This window comes from Mustelus asterias, chromosome 17, assembly GCF_964213995.1.
Source record: "Mustelus asterias chromosome 17, sMusAst1.hap1.1, whole genome shotgun sequence".
Taxonomy (NCBI): Eukaryota; Metazoa; Chordata; class Chondrichthyes; order Carcharhiniformes; family Triakidae; genus Mustelus; species Mustelus asterias.
In genome coordinates this window covers 18095589-18113839 of record NC_135817.1, presented here as the reverse complement: position 1 = coordinate 18113839, position 18251 = coordinate 18095589, and the positions used below count along the sequence as shown (strand labels likewise).

General features: G+C 48.4%; 1 protein-coding gene across 1 annotated transcript in view; it reads left to right on the top strand.

The window, feature by feature from the left end:
* The window catches only part of LOC144506354 (coagulation factor X-like), a 151177-nt gene that overhangs the window by 7120 nt on the left and 125806 nt on the right, over positions 1-18251 (top strand). The window lies entirely within an intron of this gene.

Genomic DNA, 18251 nt, shown 5'->3' with positions numbered 1-18251 from the left:
AAATATTAACTGTCATAGATTGAGGGTGACTCGATGTGGCTTGAATCAGCAATAGGCTTTATTGCAAATAAATGTATTATCTCAAAATTTGCAAATGATACAAAATTGGGTGGGAAGGTGAGCTGTGAGGAGGATGCACAGATGCTTCAGCGTGATTTGGACAGGCTGTGAGTGGGCATATGCATGGCGGATGCAGTATAATGTGGATAAAACTGTGTGCAGTTTTAGTGTCCTTATCTGAGGAAGTATATCCTTGCTATAGAGGGAGTACAGCGAAGGCTTACTAGGCTGATTCCTGGGATAGCATCTCTGTCATATGAGGAGAGACTAGGTTGGTTCGGAGTGTATTCACTGGAGTTTAGAAGAGTGAGAGAGGATCTCATAGAAACTTATAAAATTCCAACAGGGTTAGACAGGGTAGATTCAGAAAGTGTCCCCAATGGTGGGGGAGTCCAGGACTAGGGATCATAGTTTGAGGATAAGGGGTAAACCTTTTAGAACTGAGGTGAGGAGAAATGTCTTCACCCAGAGGCTGGTGAATGTGTGGAATTCACTACCACAGAATGTAGTTGAGGCCAAAACATTGTCTGATTTCAAGAAAAAATTAGATCATAGAAAGAATCATAGAAACCCTCCAGTACAGAAAGAGGCCATTCGGCCCATCGAGTCTGCACCAACCACAATCCCACCCAGGCCCTACCCCCATATATTTACCTGCTAATCCCTCTAACCTACGCATCTCAGGACACTAAGGGCAATTTTTAGCATGGCCAATCAACCTAACCCACACATCTTTGGACTGTGGGAGGAAACCGACGCAGACACAAGGAGAATGTGCAAACTCCACACAGACAGTAACCCAAGCCGGGAATCGAACCCAGGTCCCTGGAGCTGTGAAGCAGCAGTGCTAACCACTGTGCCACCGTGCCGCCGTAGCTCTTGGACCTAAAGGGATCAAGGGATAGGGGGGGGGAAGGAGGAATCAGGTTCTGATTTTGATGATCAGCCATGATCAAAATGAATGGTGGAGCAGGCTTGAAATGCTGAATGACCTACTCCTGCTTCTATTTTCTATGTTTCTATGAGGAATAATATAGAGTCATGGAGTCATAGAAGTTTACAGCATGGAAACAGGCCCTTCAGCCCAACTTGTCCATGCCACCCTTTTTTAAAAACTTTTCATTTGCCTTCTTAATTACCGGCTGCACCTGCAAACCAACTCTTTGAGATTCCTGCACAAGGACACCCAGGTCCCTCTGCACAGCAGCATGCTGCGATTTTTTACCATTTAAATAATAGTCCATTTTGCTGTTATTCCTACCAAAATGGATGACCTCACATTTACCAACATTGCACCCCACCTGCCAGACCCTCGCCCACTCACTTACACTATCTATATCTCTTTCCAGACTTTCAGTGTCCTCTGCACACTTTGCTCTGCCACTATTCTTAGTGACATCTGCGAATTTTGACACACTGCACTTAGTCCCCAACTCCAAATCATCTATGTAAATCGTAAACAATTGTGGTCCCAACACTGATCCCTGAGGCACACCGCTAGTCACTGATCGTCAACCAGATCAGTGTGTATTTACCCCCACTCTTTGCTTTCTGTTAGTTAACCAATCCTCTATCCATGCTGATACATTACCCATAACACCGTGCACCTTTATCTTATGTAGCAGTCTTTGGTGCAGCACCTTGTCAACTGCCTTCTGAAAATCCAGATACACCACATCCACAGGTTCCTCCATTGTCCATTGCACATGTAAGATAAGATCACCCCTCAGCCTTCTACGCTCCAGAGAAAAAGGTCCCAGTCTATCCAACCTCTCCTTATAACTCAAATCATCAAATCATCAAGTCCCAGTAGCAAAGATGTGCGGGTTAGGTTGATTGGCCATGCTAAAAATTGCCCCTTAGTGTCCTGGGATGCGTAGGTTAGAGGGATTAGTGAGTAAATATGTAGGGATATGGGGGTAGGGCCCGGGTGGGATTGTGGTCGGTGCAGACTCGATGGGCCGAATGGCCTCTCTCTGCACTGTAGGGTTTCTATGATTTCTATGATCCCAGTAAATCTTTTCTGTACTCTTTCTAGGTTAATAATATCCTTTCTATAATAGGGTGACCAGAACTGTACACAGTATTCCAAGTGTGGCCTTACCAATGTCTTGTACAACTTCAATAAGACGTCTCAATGTATTAAATGTTCTGACCAATGAAACCAAGCACGTTGAATGCCTTCTTCACCACTCTGTCCACTTGTGACTCCACTTTCAAGGAGCTATGAACATGACCCCTAGATCTCTTTGTTCTGTAACTCTCCCCAGCGCCCTACCATTAACTGAGTAAGTCCTGCCCTTGGTTCAACCTACCAAATGCATCACCTCGCATTTATCTAAATTAAATTCCATCTGCCATTCGTCAGCCCACTGTCCCAATTGATCAAGATCCCGTTGCAATCGGAGATAACTTTCTTCACTGTCCACTATGCCAGCAATCTTGGTGTCATCTGCAAACTTACTAACCATGCCTCCTATATTCTCATCCAAATCATTAATAGAAATGACAAATAACAGTGGACCCAACACTGATCCCTGAGGCACACCACTGGTCACAGGCCCCCAGTTTGAAAAACAACCCTCTACAACCACCCTTTGTCTTCTGTCATCAAGATGTGGACATGCTGGTGTTGGACTGGGGTAAGCACAGTAAGAAGTCTCACAACACCAGGTTAAAGTCCAACTTTAACCTGGACTGGTTGGGCTTTAACCCGGTGTTGTGAGACTTCTTTCTGTCATCAAGCCAATTTTGTATCCATTTAGCTACCTCACGCTGGATCCCGTGAGATTGAACCTTATGCAACAACTTACCATGTGGTACCTTGTCAAAGACCTTGCTAAAGTCCATGTAGGCAACATCAACTGCACTGCCCTCATCTCCCTTCTTGGTCTTCTAGGGAGGATGGGACCTGTACAAGAAAGACCTGAACTGGAGGGGCACCAACATCCTGGCTGGGAGGTTTGCTAGTGTGGTTTGGGTGGGTTTAAACTAATGTGGCGGGGAGTGGGGATCAGAACAATAGGTCAGCAAGCGTAGAGACTGGGGACAAGCATGGGGCCAAGACAAGGCTACCTAAGAGGATGAGCAATCTGGGGGAGGATGAACTCAGTGGGCCTGGAGGTCTGGAGTGCATCTGCTTCAATGCAAGGAGCGTAACGGGCAAGACAGATGAACTTAATGCATGTGCGGAACTTGGATGTGGTTGCAGTGACAGAGACTTGGTTAAAAGAAGGACCGGACTGGCAGCTGAATATTCCGGGGTATAAGTGTTTTAGGTGAGACAGAGGAGGGGCTAGAAGAGGTGGGAGACTAGCAATACTGGTTAGGGAGCATATTGCAGCGGTACAGAGGGTGGACAATTTGGAAGGATCATGTAACGAGACACTGTGGGTAGAGCTCAGTAACAGGAAGGGCGCAGTCACTATGCTTGGGGGTATACTACAGGCCTCCCAACAGCCCACAGGAAGTTGAGGAACGGATATGTAAGGAGATTCTGGACAGGTGTAGAAAAAATAGGGTTGTTGTAGTGGGAGACTTTAATTTCCCTCATATAGACTGGAAATCCCTTAGGGCTGGGGGTCCGGACGGGGAGGAATTTGTAAAATGTGTCCAGGAAGGTTCTTTGGAACAATATGTTGATAGTCCAACTAGAGAGGGGGCTATACTGGACCTAGTACTGGGGAATGAGCCCGGTCAGGTCATCAAAGTTTCAGTGGGGGAACATGTGGCGAACAGTGACCACAATTCTGTAAACTTTCTGATAGTCATGGAAAAAGATGAGTGTTGTCCTATGGGTAAGGTGCTGAATTACGGGAAGGCTAACTACAGCCGGATTAGGCAGGATTTGGTGGCTGATGATTGGGAGAGGCTGTTCGAGGGTAAATCCACATCTGGCATCTGGAAGTCTCTTAAGGAGTAGTTGATAGGAGTGAAGGACAGGCATGTGCCTGTAAAAAGGAAGGGCAGGAACAGTAGGATTCGAGAGCCATGGATAATCAGAGAAATTGTGGGTCTAATCAAAAAGAAAAAAGAGGCATACATAAGGTCCGGGCAGCTGAAAACAGATGGAGCACTGGAGGAATACAGAGAAAGTAGAAAAGAGCTCAAACAGGGAGTCAGAAGGGCAATGATGCGCTATTCAGACACGAGGCTTGAAGCTCAGTAAATGAAAGGCTTTTATTTACTGTTAACGAATCTACCAGAACTTATATACACTATCCCAGACTGAAGAGGTCCCGGCCAGAGCAGGGACTCTTATACCTCTCCCAGGAGGCGGAGCTTGACTGGGATGTGCCACAACACTACAGTACAAAGGTGTAACAACCCCACCCTAACCCAACAGCAACAATAGCACAACCCAACAGTAACATATGTACATCCTTGTAGTCCTGGCCAGCCCTGGCTCAGTACTATCCAGTGGGAACCAACGATGGTTCACCACATTCACCCCTCCTTTGAGAACAAAGGCCGGCGGGGTACAAAAAAACAGAATAAAGTGTCAGCAGTCTATAAGTTCAGACGGTCAGGGGGACCGCACCGTCGTTGTGACCTCCTCAATACCGGCGGTGACACCGGAGTAGGCACTTGCGGTGGCGTTCTCCCCAAAGCGGCGTCCAGCTGTTCTTCCACGGACTCACAGGCCGGTTGACCCTGAGGTGATGGTAGTCCAGGGGATCCTGACACGCCCTGCGGTGGCGACCATCTTCTGGGCTCAGCCAAGCTGTACATGGGAGTAAAATGGTTAAGCAATGGTCCCGATGCTGCCCGCGCCGTGTCCGGGGAAGAAACAAGAGATAAAGGGTTTGTTACAGGGGGTATGGGAGCGACAGGGGTTGCTACGTCCCCTGCTGGCGCCAGGTCTCGGATCGAGATCGTGTCCTCTCGCCCGTCAGGGTATGCCACATAGGCATACTGAGGGTTGACGTGGAGGAGATGGACCTGTTCAACCAACGGGTCGGACTTGCGGGCCCTTACATGTCGCCGCAGGAGGACGGGTCCTGAGTACGTCAACCAAGACGGTAATGAGGTCCCAGAGGAAGACTTCCGAGGGAATGAGAACATCCTCTCGTGGGGAGTAGCATTGGTTGCCGTACAGGAGGGAGCGAATAGAATGGAGCGCATCAGGGAGCACCTCTTGCCAACGGGAGACTGGAAGACCTTTTGACTTCAACGCCAGTAAGACAGCCTTCCAGACTGTAGCATTCTCGCGTTCCACCTGTCCATTACCCCTAGGGTTGTAGCTCGTGGTCCTACTAGAGGCAATCCCGTATGAGAGCAGGAATTGCCTCAAGTCATCGCTCATGAACGACGAGCCCCTGTCGCTATGGATGTAGCTGGGGTACCCGAACAGGGTAAAGAGATCACGGAATGCCTTGATAACCGTGGCAGCGGATGTATCAGAGCAGGGAATAACAAAAGGGAACCGAGAGTACTCGTCAATGATGTTGAGGAAGTACACATTCCGATCTGTTGAGGGAAGGGGGCCCTTAAAATCGACACTCAGTCTCTCGAAGGGACGAGTGGCCTTGACTAAATGTGCCCGGTCAGGTCGGTAAAAGTGCGGTTTGCATTCTGCGCAAACCCGACAGCTCCTTATTACTGACCTGACGTCCTCCACCGAGTAAGGCAGGTTGCGGGCTTTTATAAAGTGGTAGAGCCGAGTGACCCCAGGATGGCACAGGTCATTATGGAGGGCGTGCAAACGGTCCTCCTGTATATTAGCGCATGTTCCACGCGAGAGGGCATCCGAGGGCTCATTGAGTTTCCCTGGACGATACATGATGTCGTAGTTATAGGTGGAGAGTTCAATTCTCCACCGCAAGATCTTGTCATTCTTGATCTTGCCCCTCTGCGTGTTGTTAAACATGAACGCCACGGACCGCTGGTCCGTGATCAGAGTGAACCGTTTTCCTGCCACGTAATGGCGCCAGTGCCTGACGGCCTCCACAATGGCCTGGGCCTCCTTTTCCACCGCTGAATGCCGAATTTCGGGGCCTTGGTGGGTGCGGGAAATAAATGCGACGGGCCTGCCCGCCTGGTTAAGTGTGGCAGCCAGGGCGAAATCAGATGCATCGTTCTCCACCTGAAAGGGGATGGACTCGTCGACAGCGTGCATCGTAGCTTTCGCGATGTCGGCTTTCAATTTATCGAAGGCCAATCTGGCCTCTGGCGTTAAGGGAAAAGTCGTGGACTTAATGAGCGGACGGGCTTTATCTGCATAGTTGGGAACCCACTGCGCATAATAAGAGAAGAAGCCTAAGCATCTTCTCAGTGCTTTTGCACTAGCAGGTAAGGGAAGTTCAGAAAGGGGGCGCATACGGTCTGGATCAGGGCCAATGACCCCGTTTTCCACCACGTATCCTAGGATGGCTAATCGGCGCGTACGAAACACACACTTCTCCCTGTTGTAGGTCAAGTTCAGGCGAGATGCAGTGTGTGAGAAGTTCAGGAGGTTTGTGTCGTGGTCCTGCTGGTCATGGCCGCAGATGGTGACATTATCCAGGTACGGGAAGGTAGCCCGCAGCCCGTTCTGGTCCACCATTCGGTCCATAGCACGCTGGAAGACCGAGACCCCATTGGTGACACCAAAGAGAACCCTGAGAAAGTGATACAAGCGACCATCCGCCTCAAAAGCCGTGTATTGTCGGTCCTCTGGGCGAATGGGGAGTTGGTGGTAGGCAGAGTTGAGGTCTATGGTGGAGAACACCCGGTACTGCGCAATCTGATTGACCATATCAGATATGCGCGGGAGGGGATACGCGCAATCTGATTGACCATATCAGATATGCGCGGGAGGGGATACGCATCCAGCTGCGTATATCGGTTAATGGTCTGACTAGTCAATGACCATCCGGGGTTTGTTCCCGCTCTTGACCACCACGACCTGCGCTCTCCACGGACTAGCACTGGGTTGTATGATCCTTTCTTTGAGGAGCCGCTGAACCTCAGATCTAATGAAGATCCGATCCTCAGTGCTGTAACGCCTACTTTTAGTGATGATGGGCTTGCAGCCTGGCACAAGATTCTGGAACAAGGAGGGTGTGGTGATCTTCAGCGTCGAGAGGCTGCAGGCTGTTTACCCACTGCGTTGGGCAATTTGGAGGCTGCTGCTGTTTACCCACTGCCAGTGAAGGGAGTGGCCCACCGTACTGTAGGATTACACTCCTCAAGTGGACCCTGAAGTTTAGTCCGAGAAATATTGGCGCGCAAAGATACGGCAACACAAGGAGCTTGAAACGCTCGTAAACTGTGCCTTGCACCTTCAAGGTTACCACGCAATTCCCTAGCACGGCAACAGACCGGGACCTTGATGCCATAGAGATTGTCTGTTTGGCAGGTTGAATCTGGAGTCCACACCGCTTCACAGTGTCTGGGTGGATAAAGCTCTCAGTGCTCCCGCTGTCAAACAGACAATAAATCACGTGGTTATTTACCTGGATATTCATCATAGATTTGTCAAGTCTATGAGGCTTGGCCTGGTCCAGGATGATCGACGCCACCGTTGGTTCATGAGCGCCACTGCAGGCAGCTGAAGTCGATGAGGAGGACCCCTGCTGGTCGTTCGTGGTCAGTGTCGACCAACATGGCTGCCCCCATGAATCGCACGTGGGTGAGGGCGCCAAACTCAGCGACCCCTGGTGGTCATACTCCTCCGACTCCGTCGACCGTAATGGCGTCGTCCTGGTCTCGCACGTGGACGAACCTCGCGACGACTTCGACGACGACGACCCGAGTTCTGAAGAATCGCAGGCCGTTCCTGGGTTTAGATCGGCACACTTTTGAATAATGCCCTTTTTTACCGCATGCGGTGCACAACACAGCTTCAGCGGGACACTTTTGCCGAGTATGCTTCGCTCCTCCACAGAAATAGCACCGCGGGCCGCCCGGGGCTGCTGCCGTTGTCTGGCCCGAGTGTGAGCACGCCATTACACAGCATTTCGAACCCGAGGGACTAGGAGGGATTTGCGACTGCTCCTGCCACGTTGTCTCCACATGATCCTCCGGATATAATACCAAGCTTTTGGAGGCCGACTCGAGCATCTCTGCTAACTCGATGGCCTGGATAAGATTAAGGTTACCCTTCTCCAACAGTTTAAGTCGAATGTACGACGATCCGACCCCGGCCACAAACGCATCTCGGGCAAGGTCGTTCATGCTCTGCTCAGCCGACACAGCTTTGCAGTCACAGCCCCTGGCTAGCTGTAGGAGCTCGTTCGCATATTCCTCCATCGTTTCGCCAGACTGCAGTCGTCGAGTGGCTAGGAGGTAACGAGCGTGTATCTCATTCGGTGGTTTGGTATAACGCTTCTTTAGAAGCTCGAGGGCCTTAGGATAATCAGTGGCTGCACGGATCGCGAGGTAGACAGTGTCGCTTACCCTCGCATGGAGGACCCGGAGTCTGTCATCATCTGTGGTGACCGCTGTGGAGGCTGCCAGGTAGTCTTCGAAACACTTCAGCCAGTGGTCGAAGGTGTTAGAAGCGCCCACCGCACGTGGATCTAGCGTAAGGCGTTCCAGCTTCAGAATTTGCTCCATACTCTCTCTTTTTTTTCTCGACGAGAGTTTAACGACAGTAAATAAAATTGATGCGCTATTCAGACACGAGGCTTGAAGCTCAGTAAATGAAAGGCTTTTATTTACTGTTAACGAAGCTACCAGAACTTATATACACTATCCCAGACTGAAGGGGTCCCGGCCAGAGCAGGGACTCTTATACCTCTCCCAGGAGGCGGAGCCCGACTGGGATGTGCCACAACACTACAGTACAAGGTGTAACAACCCCACCCTAACCCAACAGCAACAATAGCACAACCCAACAGTAACATATGTACATCCTTGTAGTACTGGCCAGCCCCTGGCTCAGCACTATCCAGTGGGAACCAACAATGGTTCACCACAGGCAAAAAGGGGTCACAAAATGTCCTTGGCAGACAGGATTAAGGAGAATCCCAAGGCATTTTATACATACATTAGGAACAAGAGGGTTGTCAGAGAAAGAGTCGGACCTCTCAAGAACAAAGGAGGGGAATTATGCTTAGAACCCAAGGAAGTAGGTAAGATCCTAAATGAATACTTTGCATCAGTATTCACAAAGGAGAGGGGCATGTTGATTGGTAGTGTCTCAGAGGGATGTGTGGACCCGTTAGAACAAATCGCAATTACAAGGGAGGAAGTGTTAGGTGTTTTAGGCAGCATTAAGGTAGACAAATCCCCAGGGCCAGATGGCATCTGTCCAAGATTACTGAGAGAGACAAGAGGTGAAATTGCTGGGCCTCTAACAGAAATCTTTGTTTCTTCATTGGACACAGGTGAGGTCCCAGAGGATTGGAGGATAGCAAATGTGGTCCTGTTATTTAAGAAGGGTAGCAAGGATAACCCGGGTAATTATAGGCCAGTGAGCTTGACGTCTGTGGTAGGGAAATTGTTGGAGAAGATTCTTAGAGATTCTATACACATTTAGAACTGAATAGTCTCATTAGCGATAGACAACATGGTTTTGTACGAGGGAGGTCATGCCTCACAAATTTGGTTGAGTTTTTTGAGGAGGTAACAAAAATGATTGACGAGGGAAGGGCCGTGGATGTCGTCTATATGGATTTTAGTAAAGCATTTGACAAGGTCCCTCATGGCAGGCTGGTGCAAAAGGTTAAATCTCACGGGATCAAAGGTGAACTAGCTCGATGGGTACAGAACTGGCTTGGCCATAGAAGACAGAGGGTAGCAATGGAGGGATCTTTTTCTGATTGGAGGTCTGTGACTAGTGGTGTTCATGATGTGGAGATGCCGGCGTTGGACTGGGGTAAACACAGTAAGAAGTTTGGACTTTAACCTGGTGTTGTTAAACTTCTTACTAGTGGTGTTCCGCAGGGCTCTGTCCTGGGACCTCTGCTGTTTGTGATCGATATAAATGATTTGGAAGAAGATGTAGCTGGTCTGATTAGTAAGTTTGCGGATGACACAAAGATTGCTGGAGTTGCGGATAGTGATGAACATTGTCAGAGAATACAGCAGGATATAGATAGGCTGGAAAATTGGGCGGAGAAATGGCAGATGGAATTTAATCCAGATAAATGCGAAGTGATGCATTTTGGTAGATCTAATGCAGGGGGGAGCTATACAATAAATGGCAGAACCATCAGGAGTATAGACACACAGAGGGATCTGGGTGTGCAAGTCCACAGATCCTTAAAGGTGGCAGCACAGGTGGAAAAGGTGGTGAAGAAGGCATATGGCACGCTTGCCTTTATTGGACGGGGCATAGAGTATAAAAATTGGCATATGATGTTGCAGTTATATAGAACGTTGGTTAGGCCACATTGGGAGTACTGCGTCCAGTTCTGGTCGCCCCACTATCAGAAGGACGTGGCGGCTTTGGAGAGAGTGCAGAAAAGGTTTACCAGGATTTGCCTGGTATGGAGGGTATTAGCTATGAGGTGAGATCAAGTAAACGAGGGTTATTCTCCCTGGAAAGACGGAATTTATAAAATTATGAAGGGCATAGATAGGGTGAACAGTTCGAAGCTTTTTCCCAGGTCAGAAATGACAAACACGAGGGGTCACAAGTTCAAGGTAAGGGGGGCAAGGTTCAATACAGATCTGCGGGGGACGAATTTTACACAGAGGGTGGTGGAGGCCTGGAATGCACTAACAAGCAAGGTGGTTGAGGCAGACACGCTAGGATCATTTAAGACTTATTTAGATAGCCACATGAACAGACCGGGAATAGAGGGATAGAACAAAGAACAAAGAACAGTACCGGAAACAGGCCCTTTGGCCCTCCAAGCCTGTGCCGCTCCTTGGTCCAACTAGACCAATCGTTTGTATCCCTCCATTCCCAGGCTGCTCATGTGACTATCCAGGTAAGTCTGAAACGATGTCAGCGTGTCTGCCTCCACCACCCTACTTGGCAACACATTCCAGGCCCCCACCACCCTCTGTGTAAAAAACATCCCTCTAATATCTGAGTTCTACTTCGCCCCTCTCACCTTGAGCCCGTGACCCCTCGTGATCGTCAATTCTGATCTGGGAAAAAGCTTCCCACCGTTCACCCTATCTATCCCCTTCATAATCTTGTACACCTCTATTAGATCTCCCCTCATTCTCCGTCTTTCCAGGGAGAACAAGCCCAGTTTACCCAATCTCTCCTCATAGCTAAGAAAATTATCCTGGTAAACCTTCTCTGCACTCTCTCTAACGCCTCCACGTCCTTCTGGTAGTGCGGCAACCAGAACTGGACGCAGTACTCCAAATGTGGCCTAACCAGCGTTCTATACAGCTGCATCATCAGACTCCAGCTTTTATACTCTATACCCCGTCCTATAAAGGCAAGCATACCATATGCCTTCTTCACCACCTTCTCCACCTGTGTTGCCACCTTCAAGGATTTGTGGACTTGCACACCTCGGTCCCTCTGTGTTTCTATACTGTTGGTGGCTCTGCCATTTATTGTAACACTCCTCCCTACATTATTTCTTCTAAAATGCATCACTTCGCATTTATCCCGATTAAATTCCATCTGCCACCTCTCCGCCCAATTTTCCAGCCTGCTGTATTGTCCGACAATGTTCATTGCTATCCACAAGTCCAGCCATCGTCGTGTCATCCCCAAACTTGCTGATAACACCAGTTACACCTTCTTCCAAATCATTTATATATATCACAAATAGCAGAGGTCCCGATACAGAGCCCTGCGGAACACCACTGGTCACAGACAAGACAATGTCACAAACAAATGGATGGTCTCGTTAGGAACACATGATCGGTGTCGGCTTGGAGGGCCAAAAGGCCTGTTCCTGTGCTGTATTGTTCTTTGTTCTTTGTTACCCCTTCAAAAAACTCAATCAAATTTGTGAGACATGATTTTCCACTCACAAAGCCATGCTGGCTGTCTCTAATCAGTCCTTGCGTCTCTAAATGCCTGTAGATCCTGTCCCTCAAAATACCTTCCAACAACTTACCCACCACAGAATTGAGGCTCACTGGCCTGTACATAGAACATAGAACAGTACAGCACAGTACAGGCTCTTCGGCCCTCGATGTTGTGCCGAGCTTTGTCCGAAACCAAGATCAAGCTATCCCACTCCCTATCATCCTGGTGTGCTCCATGTGCCTATCCAACAACCGCTTGAAAGTTCCTAAAGTGTCCGACTCCACTATCACTGCAGGCAGTCCATTCCACACCCCAACCACTCTCTGAGTAAAGAACCTACCTCTGACATCCCTCCTATATCTCCCACCATGAACCTTATAGTTATGCCCTCTCGTAACAGCTACATTCACCCGAGGAAATAATCTCTGAATGTCCACTCTATCTATCCCCCTCATCATCTTATAAACCTCTATTAAGTCGCCTCTCATCCTCCTCTGCTCTGAAGAGAAAAGCCCTAGCTCCCTCAACCTTTCCTCAAAAGACCTACCCCCCAAACCAGGCAGCATCCCGATAAATCGCCTCTGCACTCTCTCCAATGCTTCCACATCCTTCTTATAGTGAGGTGACCAGAACTGCACACAATATTCCAAATGTGGTCTCACCAAGGTCCTGTACAGAAGCAGCATAACCCCACGGCTCTTAAACTCAAACCCCCTGTTAATAAACGCTAACACACTATAGTCCTTCTTCACGGCTCTATCCACTTGAGTGGCAACCTTCAGAGATCTGTGGATATGAACCCCAAGATCTCTCTGTTCCTCCACATTCCTCAGAACCCTACCTTTGACCCTGTAATCCGCATTCAAATTTGTTCTACCAAAATGAATCACCTCGCACTTAACATAGAAACATAGAAATATAGAAAACTACAGCACAGAACAGGCCCTTCGGCCCACAAGTTGTGCCGAACATATCCCTACCTTCTAGGCCTACCTATAACCCTCCATCCTATTAAGTCCCATGTACTCATCCAGGAGTCTCTTAAAAGACCCTATTGAGTTTGCCTCCACCACCACTGACGGCAGCCGATTCCACTCGCCCACCACCCTTTGTGTGAAAAACTTCCCCCTAACATTTCCCCTGTACCTACACCCCAGCACCTTAAACCTGTGTCCTCTCATAGCAGACATTTCCACCCTGGGAAAAAGCCTCTGAGAGTCCACCCGATCTATGCCTCTCAACATCTTATATACCTCTATTAGGTCTCCTCTCATCCTACGTCTCTCCAAGGAGAAAAGCCCGAGCTCCCTCAGCCTATCCTCATAAGCCATGCCACTCAATCCAGGCAACATCCTTGTAAATCTCCTCTGCACCCTTTCAATCTTTTCCACATCCTTCCTGTAATGAGACGACCAGAACTGAGCACAGTACTCCAAGTGGGGTCTGACGAGGGTCTTATATAGCTGCATCATTATTCCCAGACTCCTAAACTCAATCCCTTGATTGATAAAGGCCAGCACACCATGCGCCTTCTTAACCACCTCCTCCACCTGCGGGGCTGATTTTAGAGTCCTATGGACCCAGACCCCAAGGTCCTTCTGATCCTCTACAGTACTAAGAGTCTTTCCCTTTATATTGTACTCCTTCATCCCATTTGACCTGCCAAAATGGACCACTTATCAGTGTTAAACTCCATCTGTCATTTTTCGGCCCAGCTCTGCATCCTATCAATGTCTCTTTGCAGCCTACAACAGCCCTCCACCTCATCCACTATTCCACCAATCTTGGTGTCATCAGCAAATTTACTGACACACCCTTCAGCCCTCTCCTCCAAGTCATTGATAAAAATCACAAATCGCAGAGGACCCAGCACTGATCCCTGTGGTACACCGCTGGTAACTGGTCTCCAGTCTGAAAATTTTCCATCCACCACCACCCTCTGCCTTCTATGAGATAGCCAGTTACTTATCCAATCGGCCAAATTTCCCTCTATCCCACACCTCCTTACTTTCTTCATGAGCCTACCATGGGGAACCTGATCAAACGCCTCATCAAACGTCCATGTATACGACATCAACTGATTTACCTTCATCGACACACTTAGTTACCTCCTCAAAGAATTCAATCAAATTTGTGAGGCAAGACTTACCCTTCACGAATCCGTGCTGACTATCACAGATTAAGCTGCATCTTTCCAAATGGTCATAAATCCTATCCCTCAGGACCTTTTCCATTAACTTACCGACCACCGAAGTAAGACTAACCGGCCTATAATTACCAGGGTCATTCCTATTTCCTTTCTTGAACAGGGGATCAACATTCGCCACTCTCCAGTCCTCTGGCACAATCCCTGTGGAAAGTGAGGACCCATAGATCAAAGCCAAAAGCTCTACAATCTCATCCCTTGCCTCCCAAAGAATCCTAGGATATATCCCATCTGGCCCAGGGAACTTATCAACCCTCAGGTTTTTCAAAATTGCTAATACACCTTCCCTCAGAACATCTCCCTCCTCCAGCCTATCAGCCTGTATCCCACTCTCATCCTCAAAAACATGGTCCCTCTCCTTGGTGAACACTGAAGAAAAGTATTCACTCATCACCTCTCCTATCTCTTCTGACTTCATGCACAAGTTCCCACAACAATCCTTGACCGGCCCTAACCTCACCCTGGTCATTCTTTTATTTCTCACATAAGAGTAAAAAGCCTTGGGGTTTTCCTTGATCCGACCCGCCAAGGACTTCTCATGCCCCCTCCTAGGTCTCCTAAGCCCTTTTTTTAGCTCATTCCTTGCTACCTTGTAACCCTGAAGCGACCCAACTGAACCTTGTTTTCTCATCCTTAGATATGCTTCCTTTTTCCTCTTGACAAGACATTCAACCTCTTTTGTGAACCATGGTTCCCTCACTCGGCCATTTCCTCCCTGCCTGACAGGGACATGCCTATCAAGGACACGCAGTATTTGTTCCTTGAACAAGCTCCACTTTTCATTTGTGCCTTTCCCTGACAGTTTCTGTTCCCATCTTATGCTCCCTAATTCTTGCCTAATCGCATCATAATTACCCCTCCCCCAATTATAAACCTTGCCCTGCTGTAAGGCCCTATCCCTCTCCATTGCAATAATGAAAGACACCGAATTGTGGTCACTATCTCCAAAGTGCTCTCCCACAACCAAATCTGACACTTGGCCCAGTCCATTACCCAGTACCAAGTCCAATGTGGCCCCACCTCTTGTCGGCCTATCCACATATTGTGTCAGGAAACTCTCCTGCACACACTGCACAAAAACTGCCCCATCCGAACTATTCGACCTATAAAGGTTCCAATCAATATTTGGAAAGTTAATGTCACCCATGACAACTACCCTGTGACCTCCACACCTATCCATAATCTGCTTTGCAATTTCTTCCTCCACATCTCTATTACTATTTGGGGGCCAAGAGAAAACCCCCAACAACGTGACCGCTCCTTTCCTATTTCTAACTTCAGCCCATATTACCTCAGTTGGCAGATCCCCCTCGAACTGCCTTTCGGCAGCCGTTAAACTATCCTTGATTAACAATGCTACTCCTCCACCTCTTTTACCACCTTCCCTACTCTTACTGAAACATCTATACCCCGGGACTTCCAACAACCATTCCTGTCCCTGGTCTAACCATGTCTCCGTAATGGCCACAACATCGTAGTCCCAAGTACCAATCCACACTCCAAGTTCACCTACCTTATTCCGGATGCTCCTTACATTGAAGTAGACACACTTCAACCCACCTTCCTGTCTGCCGGTACGCTCCTGCGACCTTGATACCCTCCTCAGTACCTCACTACACTCAACACTGGCTTCTGGACTACAGCTCATTTTCCCATCCCCCTGACAAATTAGTTTAAACTCCCCCGAAGAGCCGTAGCAAATTTCCCTCCCAGGATATTGGTGACCCTCTGGTTCAGGTGCAAACCGTCCTGTTTGTACAGGTCCCACCTTTCCCAGAATGTGCTCCAATTATCCATGAAACTGAAACCCTCCCTCCTACACCATCCCTGCAGCCACGTGTTTATCTGCACTCTCTCCCTGTTCCTCAACTCGCTATCACGTGGCACCGGCAACAAACCAGAGATAACAACACGGTTTGTCCTGGCTCTCAGCTTCCACCCTAGCTCCCTAAATTCCTGTTTTAAATCCCCGTCCCTTCTCTTACCTATTTCGTTGGTACCGATGTGTACCACGACTTGTGACTGTTCCCCTCCCCCTTAAGGATCCTGAAAACACAGTCCGAGACGTCACGGACCCTGGCACCCGGGAGGCAACATACCATCCGTGAGTCTCTTTCGGTGCCACAGAACCTCCTATCTATCCCTCTAACTATCTAGTCCCCAATAACTATTGCTCTCCTGTTCTCCCCCCTTCCCTTCTGAGCCACAGGGACGGACTCAGTGCTGGAGATCTGGTCACCGTGGCTACTACTGGTAGGTCGTCCCCCTCAACAGTATCCAAAGCGGTATATTTGTTGCTGAGGGGAACGACCACAGGGGATCCCTGCACTGACTGCTTCCTCCCAGTCCCTCTCACCGTCACCCATCTATCTTCATTCTTCGGAGTAACTACATCCCTGAAGCTTCTATGACCACCTCTGCCTCCCGAATGATCCAAAGTTCATCCAGCTCCAGCTCCAGATCCCTAACACGGTCTTCAAGGAGCTGGAATTGGGTGCACTTCCTGCAGGTGTACTCAGCTGGGACACTACTGGTGTCCCTCACCTCAAACATCCTACAGGAGGAACATTGCACTGCCTGCACTGACATCCCTGCTAACTTCCCTTAATAACAAACGAAAGAGAGAGAAAAAAAGCTTACCTGCTCTCACTCTGAGTCCTTTTTTTTTAGGTTAGGGGAGGGGGGAGGGTGGGAGACTCTAAACTGAGATTAAACCCAATCAATCTGAGATTAAACCCAAACAACTGAGATTAAACCCAAACAAACTGAGATTAAACCCAAACTGAGATTAAATCCAAATAACTGAGATTAAATCCGAACAAACTGAGATTAAACCCAAACAACTGAGATTAAACCCAAACAAACTGAGATTAAATCCAAACAACTGAGATTAAACCCAAACAAACTGAGATTAAATCCAAACAACTGCGATTAAACCCAAACAAACTGAGATTAAACCCAAACAAACTGAGATTAAATCCAAACAACTGAGATTAAACCCAAACAAACTGTGAGTAAATCCAAACAACTAATTAGTTTGTAGCTCCCAGGCTCTTCCCTGCAGCCCTTTTTAAACAAAGGCACCACATTTGCCACCCTTCAATCTTCAGGCACCTCACCTGTGACTATCGATGATTCAAAATATCTCTGCTGGAGGACCCGCAATTTCCTCCTTAGCTTCCCACAATGTCCTGGGATACACTTCATCAGGTCCCGGGGATTTATCTACCTTGATGCGCTTTAAGACTTCCAGCACCTCCTCTGTAATATGTACACTCTTCAAGATATCACTATTTATTTCCCCAAGTTCCCTAACATCCATGCTTTTCTCAACAATAAATACTGATGAGAAATATTCACTTAGGATCTCACCCATCTCTTCTGGATCCGCACATAGATGACCTTGTTGATCCTTAAGAGGCCCTACTCTCTCCGTATGTACAACAAGGTCAGACTAAAATACAATGTGACTGCTCTACTCAATTCCCTGGTTCTAGCTGCCAGTCCCTCCTCGTCCTGTGGTCTGGGCCCTCCTGCTGATTGGCTCAGCCTTGCTCTGGGATGATCCATAGAGTCCTCGCCAATCACGTGACCTTCAGGAAACGCATCCCACTACCCCCCTATTAAACGGCCACACTACTACACTCCTTCCCCTAAAATCCAAATTACACCTCTAGAGGAATGAAGAACAGGATTAGTAAGGTGAACAGTAGGCTCTAGAATCATAGAATCATAGAACCATACAGTGCAGAAGAGGCCCTTTGGTCCATCGATTCTGCACCGACACATTAGAAACACCTGAACTCCCACTTAATCCCATCTGCCAGCACTTAGCCCATCGCCCTGAATGTTATGATGTGCCAAGTGCTCATCCAGATACATTTTAAATGATGCGAGGCAACCCACCTCTACCACCCTCCCAGACAGCACATTACAGACCGTCACCACTCTCTGGGTAAAAAGGTTTTTCCTCACATCCCCCCAAAGCTCCTACCCCTCACCTTGAACCTATGTCCCCTCATGACTGATCCTTCAACTAAGGGGAACAGCCATTCCCTATCCACCCTTTCCATGTCTCTTCTAATTGTGTTTACCTCAATCAGGTCGCCCCTC